The sequence below is a fragment of the Heterodontus francisci genome, chromosome 14 (genome assembly GCF_036365525.1).
Source record: "Heterodontus francisci isolate sHetFra1 chromosome 14, sHetFra1.hap1, whole genome shotgun sequence".
Taxonomy (NCBI): Eukaryota; Metazoa; Chordata; class Chondrichthyes; order Heterodontiformes; family Heterodontidae; genus Heterodontus; species Heterodontus francisci.
The window spans coordinates 106235697-106249653 of record NC_090384.1 but is presented as its reverse complement, the minus strand read 5'-3'; the positions used below and the strand labels follow the sequence as shown (position 1 = coordinate 106249653).

Here is a 13957-nt window from a genome sequence, read left to right as displayed (position 1 = left end):
GTAACATGCACTGTGGATAAAGGGGAGCCCGTTAACGTACTGTACTTGGATTTCCAGAAGGCATTTGACAAAGTGTCACATAAAAGGTTATTGCGCAAAGTAGGAACTCATGGTGTAGGGGGTAACATATTAGTATGGAAAGAAGATTGGCTGGCTGGCAGAAAAACAGACAGGATGCATTAATGGGTCCATTTCTGATTGGCAGGATGTGACGAGTGTGACGAGTGGAGTTCTGCAGGGGTCTGTGCTGGGGCCTCAACTTTTTACAATTTATATCAACGATTTAGATGAGGGGAGCGATGGCTTGGTAGCTAAATTTGCAGATGACACAAAGATAGGTAGGAAAGTATGTCGTGAAGAGAACATAAGGAGGTTGCAGACCGATATAGATAGGTTGAGTGAGTGGACAAAAATCTGGCAGATGGAGGATAATGTGGGAAAATGTGAAGTTCTTCACTTTGGCAGGAAGAATAAAAAAGCAGAGTATTTCTTAAACAGAGAATGACTGCAGAATTCTGAGGTGCAGAGGGATCGAGGTGTTCTAGTGCAGGAGTCACAAAAAGTTAGTATGCAGGGACAGCAGGTAATAAAGAAGGCTAATGGAATGCTATCCTTTACTATGAAAGGAATTGAAAATAAAAGTAAGGATGTTATGCTTCAGTTTTACAGAGCATTGGTGAGAGCACATCTCGAATACTGTGTGCAGTTTTGGTCTCCTTATTTAAGGAAGGATGTAAATGTGCTGGAGGCGATTCAGAGGAGGTTTACTGGATTGATACCTGGAATGAGCAGGTTGTCTTATGAGGAAAGGTTGGACAGACTGGGCTTGTTTTCACTGGAGTTTAGAAGAGTGAGGGGAGACTTGACTGAAGTTTATAAGATCCTGAACGGTCTTGACAAGGTGGATGTGGAAAGGATGTTTCCTCTTGTGAGTCCAGAACTAGGGGGCACTGTTTTAAAATTAGGGGTCGCCCTTTTAGGACAGAGATGAGGAGAAATGTTTTCTCTCAGACTTTGGAATTCTCTGCCTCAGAAGGTGGTGGAGGCGGGGTCATTGAATAATTTTAAGGCGGGGGTAGATAGATTCTTGTTCGGCAAAGGAATCAAAGGTTATCGGGGGTAGGTGGGAGTGTGGAATTCAAAACACAAACAGATCAGCCATGAACTTATTGAGTGCCGGAGCAGGCGAGAGGGGCTGAATAGCCTACCTCTACTCCTATTTCATATGTTTGTATGTAGTTAGCCTTTGCTTATGTTTTATTTCTGATATGTAATTTGTCTCTTCTACTGTGAAGACAGATGCAAAATATTTGCTCATTGTTTCCAGACATTTCACACACTTGAATAGTCAAACTGGCCTTGAGTGATCAGCATTTTTTCGACCATACTTCTGTATCCATAGCAACCTCCTCATAACTATCTTAAACTTAGCTAAGATGATACAATTTTCATCTAAGCGTCGATGGTCTACAAGAATACAGTTAATTACATCTACACAGCTGCCTTATCTCGCTCGGACGTCTGTCCTTGGAGAGAGATATCTGTGACTTTCAGAACCTCTTCACTCTGTCATTCTGTTACTGCCTTGTCTACATATTCACCATATTCCTTCTAATCCCTATATCAATTAACTACCACCTAGAAGGACAAGGGCAGCAAATTCATGGGAACACCACCACCTGCAAGTTCCCCTCCAAGTCACACACCATCCTGACTTGGAACTATATCGCCGTTCCTTCACTGTCACTGGGTCAAAATCCTGGAACTCCCTTCCTAACAGCACTGTGGGTGTGCCTACCCCAAATGGATTGCAGTGGTTCAAGAAGGCAGCTCACCGCCACCTTCTCAATGGCAATTAGGGATGGGCAATAAATGCTGGCCTGGCCAACGACGCCCACATCCCATGAATGAATTTTTAAAAATGTCATGTTAAATCTAACCAAGTCAGTTTCTTACTATTACTGGTACTACTGACACCTACACAAGCTTCAAAGAATGATGCTCCTGGGGACAAAGTAACTCCCTGGTTTGAACACTGACTTCAGCAATTCTCGACTTCAGTCATACCTTCATTTTGAAACCTGTTTCAATTTCACACCTGATCACATCACCTCCCACCGCCCCCCCCACCCCCGCACCCCTGACCCATACCCTGCCCCGTCAAGTTTTCCACCTCTCCCAATTTCCCAAGGCCCCACACCTCCGCAGCCATTCACATATCCTTTGTTTCTTTAATGTCTTAATGCTCAGTTCGAGTACTGTGTTCCGTATTGGGCTGCACACTAGAGGTCAGATTTTTTTTTATATTCACTCATGGGATGTGGGCTATGCCAGCATTTATTGCCCATCCCTAATTGCCCTTGAGAAGGTGGTGGTGAGCTGCCTTCTTGGACCGCTGCAGTCCATGTGAGGTAGGTAGACCCACAGTGCTGTTAGAAAGGGAGTTCCAGGATTTTGACCCAGCGACAGTGAAGGAACGGCGATATAGTTCCAAGTCAGGATGGTGTGTGGCTTGGAGGGGAACTTGCAGGTGGTGATGTTTCCATGCATCTGTTGCTCTTGTCCTTGTAGGTGGTAGAGGTCGCGGGTTTGGAAGGTGCTATCGAAGGAGCCTTGGAGCGTTGCTGCAGTGCATCTTGTAGATGGTACACACTGCTGCCACTGTGCATCGGTGGTGGAGGGAGTGAATGTTTGTGGATGGTGTGCCAATCAAGCGTGCTGCTTTGTCCTGGATGGTGTCGAGCTTCTTGAGTGTTGTTGGGGCTGCACCCATCCAGGCAAGTGGAGAGTTTTCCATCACACTCCTGACTTGTGCCTTGTAGATGGTGGACAGGCTTTGGGGAATCAGGAGGTGAGTTACTCGCCACAGGATTCCTAGCCTCTGACCTGCTCTTGTAGCCACAGTATTTATATGATTACTCCAGTTCAGTTTCTGGTCAATGGTAGCCCCTAGGATGTTCATAGTGGGGGATTCAGCGATGGTAATGCCGTTGAATGTCAAGGGGAGATCATTAGATATTAAGACTTTAGGGAGGGTATAAGACAGAGTCACCATGAATGCTGTCTAGTTTGAGGGAATACAAAAGAAAACTTGAAAAGTTGTGTTTTTTTTCATTAGAATAACACAGGTTACAATGAACTATGCAAGGGTGGGACAGAGTAAATAGAAGCAGACGGTTTCCAGTCATTGAGGGGTTCAAAATGAGGGGCCACAGATACAAGATTAAATATAAGAGATTGAGAACAGAGGGCAGGACAAACAGAGAGTTTTGAGGATCTGGGATTCACTCCCAGTGTTAGTGGTTGAGGCAGAAACTGTCCTCAATATTCAGAATGAGATTGGAGAGGGGATGAAGGAGAATGACTTGGAGGGATATGGGAACAAGATGGGTAAATTACATTGGGATTAGTTCCTCGCATGGAGGGTAAAGGCCAGCATGGACTGTTTCCCTCTTATAATTTCAATGCATTTTACTTTTGATTCCTTTGCATCTGTCTGGTTTATAATATTCTGTATTCCCTCTTTCCTTTGACTGATTGGATTAAAATGCCTGCCTATCTCTTATTTTCCAGTTCTGGTGAAGGGTCCAAACTCAATCCATTAACCGGTCTGTTCTCTCCTGAGACAGGGACAACCCTGCTGTTTGTTTCCAGCATATTCAAATTTTGTTTGATGACTAACACTTCCTCCTTTCACCATTGCTAAGAATCCCCAATCCAATGTGTTCAGAGAATTCTGTTCCCTTCCCAACGGAGATGATTTCACTCCAAAACCAGACTTGAATTAAATGTCACTTGCCAAGAATTCATCAATCACACTCAGAGAAGTCAAAGGGCATGGGAAACCAAACTATCACATTGTTGTAAAAAGTTTCCTGAGATACAGTAAAGCTCCCTCTGCACTGTCTGCATCAAATTTGGCAAATTGGATCCAAAATTGGCTTCGTGGCAGGAGGCAGAGGGTAATGGTTGAGGGTTGTTTTTGCGAGTGGAAGCCTGTGACCAGTGGTGTACCACAGGGATTGGTGCTGGGACCCTTGCTGTTTGTAGTGTACATTAATGATTTAGACGTGAATACAGGAGGTATGATCAGTAAGTTCACAGATGACACGAAAATTGGTGGTGTCGTAAATAGTGAGGAGGAAAGCCTTAGATTACAGGACGATATAGATGGGCTGGTAAGATGGGCAGAGCAGTGGCAAATGGAATTTAATCCTGAGAAGTGTGAGGTGATGCATTTTGGGAGGACAAACAAGGCAATGGAATATACAATGGATGGTAGGACCCTAGGAAGTACAGAGGGTCAGAGGGACCTTGGTGTACTTGTCCATAGATCACTGAAGGCAGCAGCACAGGTAGATAAGGTGGTTAGGAAGGCATATGGGATACTTGCCTTTATTAGCCGAGGCATAGAATATAAGAGCAGGGAGGTTATGATGGAGCTGTATAAAACACTAATTAGGCCACAGCTGGAGTACTGTGTACAGTTCTGGTCACCACACTATAGGAAGGATGTGATTGCACTAGAGAGGGTGCAGAGGAGATTCACTAGGATGTTGCCTGGGCTGGAGCATTTCAGCTATGAAGAGAGACTGGATAGGCTAGGGTTGTTTTCCTTAGAGGAGAGAAGGCTGAGGGGGGTCCTGATTGAGGTATACAAAATTATGAGGGGCATTGATAGGATAGATAGGAAGAAACTTTTTCCCTTAGCGGAGGGGTCAATAACCAGGGGGCACAGGTTTAAGGTAAGGGGCAGGAGGTTTAGAGGGGATTTGAGGAAAAAAGTTTTCACCCAGAGAGTGGTTGGAATCTGGAATGCACTGCCTGAAGAGGTGGTAGAGGCAGGAACCCTCACAACAATTAAGAAGTATTTAGATGAGCACTTGAAACGCCATAGCATACAAGGCTATGGGCCAAGTGCTGGAAAATGGGATTAGAATAGTTTGGTGTTTGATGGCCGGCACAGACACGATGGGCTGAAGTGCCTGTTTCTCTGCTGTATAACGATATGATTCTATGACTCCGTAACACTCCTACAGCAGGTACAGCATGGGTTAGATACAAAGTAAAGCTCCCTCCACACACTGTGGCAGTCCAAGTTGCCATCTGGCAGTGAGGGGAATCCCCAGTGGAGGTCTCTCTCCATCGGGAACCTGGGCTGCAGAGGGCAGTCCCATGCAATAGACTTTTAAGTAGGTTCACAGACTCCCAGGCTGCCTGTAATTTCTGCAGCCTGGACGAGTCAGTGTTCCATGTTTATATGGAGTGTGCGAGGTTGCAGCCCCTCTTTGAGTATTTGAAGGGGCTGCTCCTCAAGTTTTGGCTGCACTTCAGCCCACGCTCCTATTCTTTGGCACCTGATACAGAGGGGGGTGGGCCGGATGGAGGATCTCCTCATCAGTCTGCTGCAGGACCTGGCCAAGGTGGCGATTCACAGGTCCAGGCAGTGTGCCGTTGAGTGGGGGATCGGTCCGCCCAGATTTCCCGGTTACATTCACGCCCAGGTGTCCCTGGAGAAGGAGCATGCAGTGACCACTGGTTTGCTTGAGGCCTCCTGCAACCGGTGAACACCACGGGGGCTGGAGTACATCATCCATGCAGAAAATGGTAATTGAATTTGAGTTTTGTTTTAGTCATCTGTTTTGTTAACTAAAGTTATTTATCTAAAATGTACATAAAGTGGGCTGGGGATTAAAGGCACCATCGACAAAATGAAAATGGCCTGGGATAAAACGGCCAAATAAAAAGGTTTAGATAGAGACTAAAGCTCCCTCTACCTTGCCGCAGGTGCATGTCTCAGCCCCACTCTGGGAAGGGCACCCACTACTGAAAGGTGGCAACTTCATCCACTTTCCCACATTGTCTTCCATCAGCTTCTGTGAGTGACAGCTCAGGACAGTGTCAGATTCCAGTTGTGTTAATTAGTGCATTGTGGCTGCTCAAAGTCTTTACAGATCACATGCTTACAGACAGAGGAAACTTTGATGTCAGAAGTTGGGCTGAAATTTTGTAGTCAGCTTCCAAAGATAAAAACGACAAAGGTCCAACCCACTGAATAATCCAGTTCCCAAGCTCAGAGAGCTTGATCCAGGTATCTGGGTAATTGGAAATCCACAATGGAAAAACATCAAAGACCCTGCAAAGACCACGGCCAGTGTTAGGACCCTGTAAAGACCACGGTCAGTGTTAGGACCCTGTAAAGACCATGGCCAGCGTTAGGACCCTGCAAAGACCATGGCCAGCGTTAGGACCCTGCAAAGACCATGGCCAGCATTAGGACCCTGCAAAGACCATGGCCAGCGTTAGGACCCTGGAAAGACCATGGCCAGCATTAGGACCCTGTAAAGACCATGGCCAGTGTTAGGACCCTGTAAAGACCATGGCCAGCATAGGACCCTGTAAAGACCATGGCCAGCGTTAGGACCCTGCAAAGACCATGGCCAGTGTTAGGACCCTGCAAAGACCATGGCCAGCATTAGGACCCTGTAAAGACCATGGCCAGTGTTAGGACCCTGCAAAGACCATGGCCAGTGTTAGGACCCTGCAAAGACCATGGCCAGCGTTAGGACCCTGCAAAGACCATGGCCAGTGTTAGGACCCTGCAAAGACCATGGCCAGCATTAGGACCCTGTAAAGACCATGGCCAGTGTTAGGACCCTGCAAAGACCATGGCCAGCGTTAGGACCCTGCAAAGACCATGGCCAGCATTAGGACCCTGCAAAGACCATGGCCAGCATTAGGACCCTGCAAAGACCATGGCCAGCGTTAGGACCATACTGCAAATAGAATCATCAAATTGTTCAGCACCAAAGGAAGCCAATCGGCCCATCATGCCTGTACTGACTCTTTGACAGAGCTATCCATTCAGTCCCACTGCCCATTGCTCTTCCCCCATAGCCCGATTCTCCCTATCCAGTATCTATCCAATTCCCTTTTGGAAGTTGCTATTGAATCTGCTTCCACCGCCCTTTCAGGCAGAACATTCCAGATCACAACAACTCACTGTGTTAAACAAACTCATCTCACCTCTGGATTTTTTGCTAATTATCACAAATCTGTATCCTTTGGTTACTGACCCTCCTGCCACTGGAAACAGTTTCTCACTATCCACACAATCAAAATCCTTCATGATTTTGAACACCTCGATTAAATCTCCCCTTAACCTTCTCTTGTCTAAGGAGAACAATCCTAGCTTCTCCATTCCCTCTACATTAACTGAAGTCCCTGGTATCATTCTGGTAAATCTCCTCTGCACCTTCGACAAGGCCTTGGCCATCCTTCCTAAAGTGTGATGCTGAAATAATAATCACAGAGTTCCTTATAACTGAGCATCACTGCACACATAGACTCGCACACCCACACACTCACATGTGCACACACACAAACTCATGCACACACATGCACACGGGTGCACGTGCGCACACATTGGCACACACACAGTTGTGCACGTACTATTACAGAAGCAGACAATAATAGTGAATCTATGGGGATAGAAGCAGAGTTAACATTCCAGACCAATGACTTTCCAGCTCTGATGGAAGGTCATTGACTTGAAACGTTGCCTTGAATTTTATGCCTCACTCCCCCCAGTGAAGCCAGCTGGAGGTGGGGAGGGGGGGTCGTAAAATTGAGTGGTAGGCGGGGGGTGCAATCCTGTCATCTTCCTGCCCCCTCTGCAATTTTACGTGGGGTGGCAGTGGCAAATGGCCCGCCCGCCCCAGGCCAATTAACTGCCTTCTCCCACCTTCGCTGCTATATTACCTTTAGCGGACGGACAGCTCAGGCCCCCCAGGGGGCTGCCCAGTAAAACCTGGCAGCCTCCTTCTGGGGTGCGGGGGCTTCCTGATTTGGCACCCTCTGCTCCACAGAGGACCCTCCCACGGCCCAACCTCCCCCACTATACAACACCTCCCCCACCCTGCCCCCAACACAACCCCTCCCCCAACAATTGTCGCCAGTGAGGCCCCACAAAACTTAACTTTCTTTCGGGCTGGTGACCCTCTTGCTCTACTCCCTAGCTGCAGTCCCAGCAGCAGCCACTGCTCCCCCTGGCGCTGCTGGGACTGAGAGCTGCCAGCCCGTTGATTGGCTGACAGCTCTTGGAGCCAGGACTTCCTGCCTCACAGGGGCGGAAGTCCCATAGAGTCATAGAAACAGGCCCTTCGACCCACCACGTCCATGTCAATCATATTGCCTATATATACTAATCCCACCTGCCTGCATTAATTCCATATCCCTCTATGCCTTGCTCATTCAAGTACCTGTCCAGATGCCTCTTAAATGTTGATACTATTCCTGCCTCCACCACCTCCTCAGGCAGCTCATTCCAGATACCCACTATTCTTTGTGAAAAATTTACCCCTTTGATCCCCTTTAAACCTCCTCCCTCTCACCTTAAACCGATGCCCTCTAGTTTTAGTCACCCCTACCATGGGAAACAGACTCTGGCTATCTACCCTATCTATGCCTCTCATAATTTTATATCCCTCTATCATGTCACCTCTCAGCCTCCTTCGCTCCAGGGAAAACAGACCCAGCCTATTCAATCTCTCTTTATAACTCAAGCCCTCCAAACCAGGCAACATCCTTGTGAATCTTTTCTGCGCCCTCTCTAGCTTAATCACATCTTTCCTGCAGTGCGGCGACCAGAACTGCACACAGTACTCCAAATGCGGCCAAACCAACGTTATGTGCAACTGTAACATGACGTCCCAACTCTTGTACTGAATGCCTCAGCCAATGAAGGCAAGCATGCCATACGCCTTCTTCACCACCCTGTCTACCTGTGTTGCCACTTTCAGGGAACTATGTACTTGCACCCCAAGGTCTCGCTGCTCAACAACACTCCCCAGGGCCCTGCCATTCATTGTATATGTCCTGCCCTGGTTTAACTTCCCAAAATGCATCACTTCACATTTGTCTGCGTTAAATTCCATTTGCCAATCCCTTGCCCACTTTCCCAGTTGATTTATATCCTGTTGTAAATTTAGACAACCTTCTTCACTGCTCACTATACCACAAATTTTGGTGTCATCTGCAAACTTACTAATCATGCCCCATACATTCACATCCAAGTCATTAATATATATGACAAACAACAGAGGGCCCAGCACCGATCCCTGCAGCACACCACTGGTCACCGGCCTCCAATCTGAAAAACAACCCTCCACTACCACCCTCTGCCTCCTATCACCAAACCAATTTTGTATCCAATTTGCTATCTCACCCTGGATGCCATGTGTTCGAACCTTCTGGACCAGCCTACCATGCGGGACCTTGTCAAAGGCCTTGCTAAAGTCCATGTAGACAACGTCCACCACCCTGCCCTCGTCAATCCTCTTGGTCACCTCCTCGAAAAACTCAATCAAATTCGTGAGACATGATTTCCCAGGCACAAAGTCATGCTGACTATCCCCAATCAGACCTTGCCTTTCCAAATGCATATAAATCCTGTCTCTCAGAATCCCTTCCAATAACTTTCCCATCACTGATGTAAGGCTCACTGGCCTGAGGCCAATTAAGGGCCTGGGCCACATAAAATCCTGGCGTGGTTCCCAGGCCCAACGGATGCAGGCTCGCCCCCGACTTTTTGGCCAGTGGGCGGGTCCTCCGGCCCAATGTAAAATTCCAGCCATTAACTCTGTTTCTCTCTCCACAGATCTGCCAGACCTGCTGAGTATTACCAGCATTTTCTGTTTTTATTTCAGTTTTCCACCACCCACAGTATTTTGCATTTGTAAGAGTGAATAATGGGTTTCCATACAGACACGGGTAATGTGGAATTAGGAACATAGGAACATAGCAGCAGGAGGAGGCCATTCAGCCCATTGAGCCTGCCCCTCCATTCAATACGATCATGGTTGATCATCCACTTCAATGCCTTTTCCCCACACTATCCTCATATCCCTTTATGTCATTGGTATTTAGAAATCTGTCAATCTCTGCTTTAAACATATTCAATGACTGAGCTTCCACAACCCTCTGGGGTAGGGAATTCCAAAGATTCACAACCCCCTGTTTAAAGAAATTTCTCCTCATCTCGGTCCTAAGTGGCTTCCCCGTTATTTTGAAATTGTGTCCCCTGGTTCTAGACTCCCCAAACAGGCGAAACATCTTAGCTGCATCTACCCTGTCCATCCCTTTAAGTATTTTGTAATTTTCAATGAGATCACCTCTCATTCTTTGAAATTCTTGAGAATACAGGCCCAGTTTCCCCAATCTCTCTTCATAGGACAGTCCCACCATCCTGGGAATAAGTCTGGTGAACCTTCGTTGCACTCCCTCTATGACAATAATATCCTTCCTAAGGTAAGGGGACCAAAACTGCACACAGTACTCCAGGTGCAGTCTAACCAAGGTTCTATACAATTGAAGCAAGACTTCGCTACTCCTGTACTCAAATCCTCTTGCGATAAAGGCTAACACACCATTAGTCTTCCTAATTGCTTGCTGCACCTGCATGTTAGCTTTCAGTGACTCATTAACAAGGACACCCTGGTCCCTTTGTATATCTACACTTTCTAATCTCCTAACATTTAAGAAATACTCTGCACATCTATTCCTCCTACCATAATGGATAACCTCACATTTTTCCACATTATATTTCATCTGCCACGTTCTTGCCCACTCACTAAGTCTTTCCAAATCCCCTTGAAGCCGCTTTGCATCTTCCTCACAACACACAGTCCCACTTAGTTTTGTGTCATCCGCTAACTTGGAAATGTTACATCTGGTCCCCATGTCCAAATCATTGATATATATTGTGAACAGCTGGGCCCCAAGTACTGATCCCTGCGGTACCTCACTAGTCACAGCCTTCCAACACGAGAATGAGCTGTTTATTCCTACTCTCTGTTTTCTGCCTGTTAACCAATCCTTAATCCATGCCAGTACCTCCTATCCCATGTGCTTTAATTTTGCTAACCAACGAGGGAATATAATCAAAAATTAGAACCGGGTCTTTTAGGGATAAAATCAGGAAGCATTTTTTCACACAACGGGGAGTGTAAATCTGGAACTCTGTCCCCCGAAAGGCTGTGGATGATTGGAAATTTCAAATTGCATTCCATATTTTTCTGATTGAGAAAGGCAGGAAGTATGTTGCAGCATCAAATTGCGGAGTTTCAGGTTATCCTCCAGGTTAACCCTCCCTCTCAGCCATCGCTGTCATTAAACAGCCCACTCCTGGATTCCTATTCGATTGTTGAAACTCTGATTTTGGGAATTATTCCGTCGTCTTCTGAGGGGTCAGTCGGGAAACTCAGCTTCAGTTTCTTTGAGGTACATTAGCTCGATTCAGAAATATTCTGCATTGCCCCACACTGACAAGGTGCTTCATGTACAAGGAATTATAAATTAATCTACAGTGTTGTTAATGTTGTTGCATAGACACATGTGGCAGGCGTTTTACAAAAACAGGATCAAAATGACTAATGCGTTAATCTGCTTTTTGTGATGTTGGTTGAGGGATAAAGAAGGGCCCGGATAACCCGCCTGGTCTTGGAACAGTGCCAAGGGGTTTTTGACAGCCATTGATCAAGCAGACCTCAGTTTAATATCTCAATCAATAGACAGCACCTTCAGTACTGTAGCACTCCCTCAGCACCACATTCATCAGATCAGATTAACACACTCAAGACTCTAGAGTAGGACTCGAACCCACAACCTCCTGACTGAGAGGCGAGTGAGGACACAGAGCTTTCTGAATGATTGTGTCTGACATGCTACTATTTTATTTCAGATGCCAATGAACTACCTGCTCTTTTACCCACATTATTGGGGACTAGGATTCCCGGAACAACTGGGGCTTTCCCGGAATCAGGGATTCCCTCCCAGTATCCTGGGAGATCAGTAATGCAAATTTTCTGCCACACGAAAAGACAATGATGTGAGGAAATGTGAATAATGATGGTTGGGCTGGTGTCAAAGTCACGTTATTCTGCATTGAATTTAAACAATCATTTTGAAGCCTTTTTCACAGAGAATGTGACCAGTTACTGTATCGAATCCTCAGCTACAAAGAGAAGCAATCCAGGGCTGGGGGGTGGGGAGAGTCTGAAATCGAAGGAGCTACGGAGAGGGAGGGAGACTGGGGAATGGGGGCCCAGGGGCTCCAGGAGAGAGGGACACGGGGAAGGGGCTCCAGGAGAGAGGGAGAGAGACTGGGGAATGAGGGCTCGGAGAGTGGGGGAGACTGGGAAAATGAAGATTAGAGATTGGGGATCAGAGAGGGGAGGTCAGGGAGAGGAGGAGAGTTGGATTCGGGGCTTTGGGATTGTGGCTTAAATGGGGGTTTCCCTCGCTTGCCTCTTTTCCCTCCTTCAGATTCCCTCAGCCTGGTCTCTCCGCCTTGGTTTCCCTTAACCACTCCCCCCTCCCCCTCCCCCTCCCCCTCACTGGGTTTCCCCACCTTTGGTTACCTTTCTTTGGGTTCCCCCTGCCCTCTCCCAGATTTGCCCCTCGATTCCTCAGCCTCGGTTACCCCCAGCCTAGTTTCTCCCTCAGTTTCTCCCCCTCCCTGGGTTTACCCACCTCCGATTCCCCCTCCCCCCACCTCAGCTTCCCCTCCCCCTTACGGGAGCCTCTGGTTCTTGGAATTTTTCACACATCAGCTGCTGGCCTGAAATCAGGAGTAAAAATCCTCAACTCCAGAAGACCCAACCTTTATAAGGTAAATGCAATCACGTTTGCAGGAATCATGTGAGCAGATGTCACATGATCAAATCTCCAGGAATGCCTCCAACTGGAGTTGGTAACCCCATTGGGGCCTGTTTTCTGTTGTAATTAGTCAATCTCATTTAGGAATAGAGTCCCTCTCAGCGGGGTAAGTAGAAATTAGTATCTTCTGTTCGAGGTCTTTTTCTGTCCCACACTTGACATTCCCTCCACACTCAATCCTCACTTTTACCCACAGCAACAATTTAATTAATTTTAAATTAGAACCTTTCCATTTAATGTCATTTAAAAAATTTTAAATACTGACTGCCAAGGTTGGTTCCTGATTTTTTTCTGTTGAACAGACACACAATCCCCTGCGGTAAATCAGTAATCTATAGACAGACAGTTACCAGTTAACAGATTGGTAAATTCTACCTCCCTCAGACAGGGCATTAGTGAACAATTGAGAGCTTCATGTCACCAGTACTGAGGCTAGCTTTCAATTTCAAATTTGTTATCAATTAATTGAATTTAAATTCCACCAGCTGCTGTGATGGGATTTGAATCCATGTCCCCAGGGCATTAGCCTGGGCCTCTGGGTTTACTAGTTCAGTGACATTACCACTAGGCCACCATCTCCATCTCTACATCATCACCTTTGAAAATTGACTGTCCTTCATTCAAAAAAAAAGATTTCTCAAGAGACACAATAAAAGCTGCAGACAGGTCAGATATATCCTCTCTCTGCTTCTGATTTGTCGAGTTATCGCTATGTGTCTCTCTCCATAAATGTGTACACCTTTCTCCGTCTCTGTCTTCATAACTGTGTCTCCCTCTCCCTTGTCTCTCTCATGTCTCTCTCCCGCTGTGAGCTGAATTTTCATCACGGAGGCGGGAATCAGAAGCCAGATTTGTTTTCAGCTCCTGAATCCACCTCCAGTGGGAAACTGATTAAAGTCCCGATTTTCACGTGGGTGAGGCGTTAATTGATGTGGAGATGTGTTTCCTGTCCAATTAGAGCCAGTGGGGATTGGAATGGAGGTGAGTCAGATGAAGCGTGGGACCGATTTAGACTCCCCGTGGCAGCCAGCACGGAGGCTGCGGGTTGTCCTGAAGGAGAGATCTGTGGTTCGCACCAGAGGGAAGTGAGATGTCACAGGGGAGCCGGCGGCCTGGCACCCAGGGCAGGGCTGCCTTTCATTTCATGCCAACCAGGATTCAATGATGGAGGCCGTGAGGGAGAGAAGGGAGGTCCTCCTCCGTGAGGATGGCAGGAGGAGCCCACCAACCAAAACTAAAG

General features: G+C 47.0%; 1 protein-coding gene across 1 annotated transcript in view; it reads right to left on the bottom strand.

Annotated features, from left to right (window-relative positions):
- Positions 1-13957, bottom strand: part of galnt18b (UDP-N-acetyl-alpha-D-galactosamine:polypeptide N-acetylgalactosaminyltransferase 18b) — a 472052-nt gene that overhangs the window by 351624 nt on the left and 106471 nt on the right. The gene's annotated exons all lie outside the window — the stretch shown is intronic.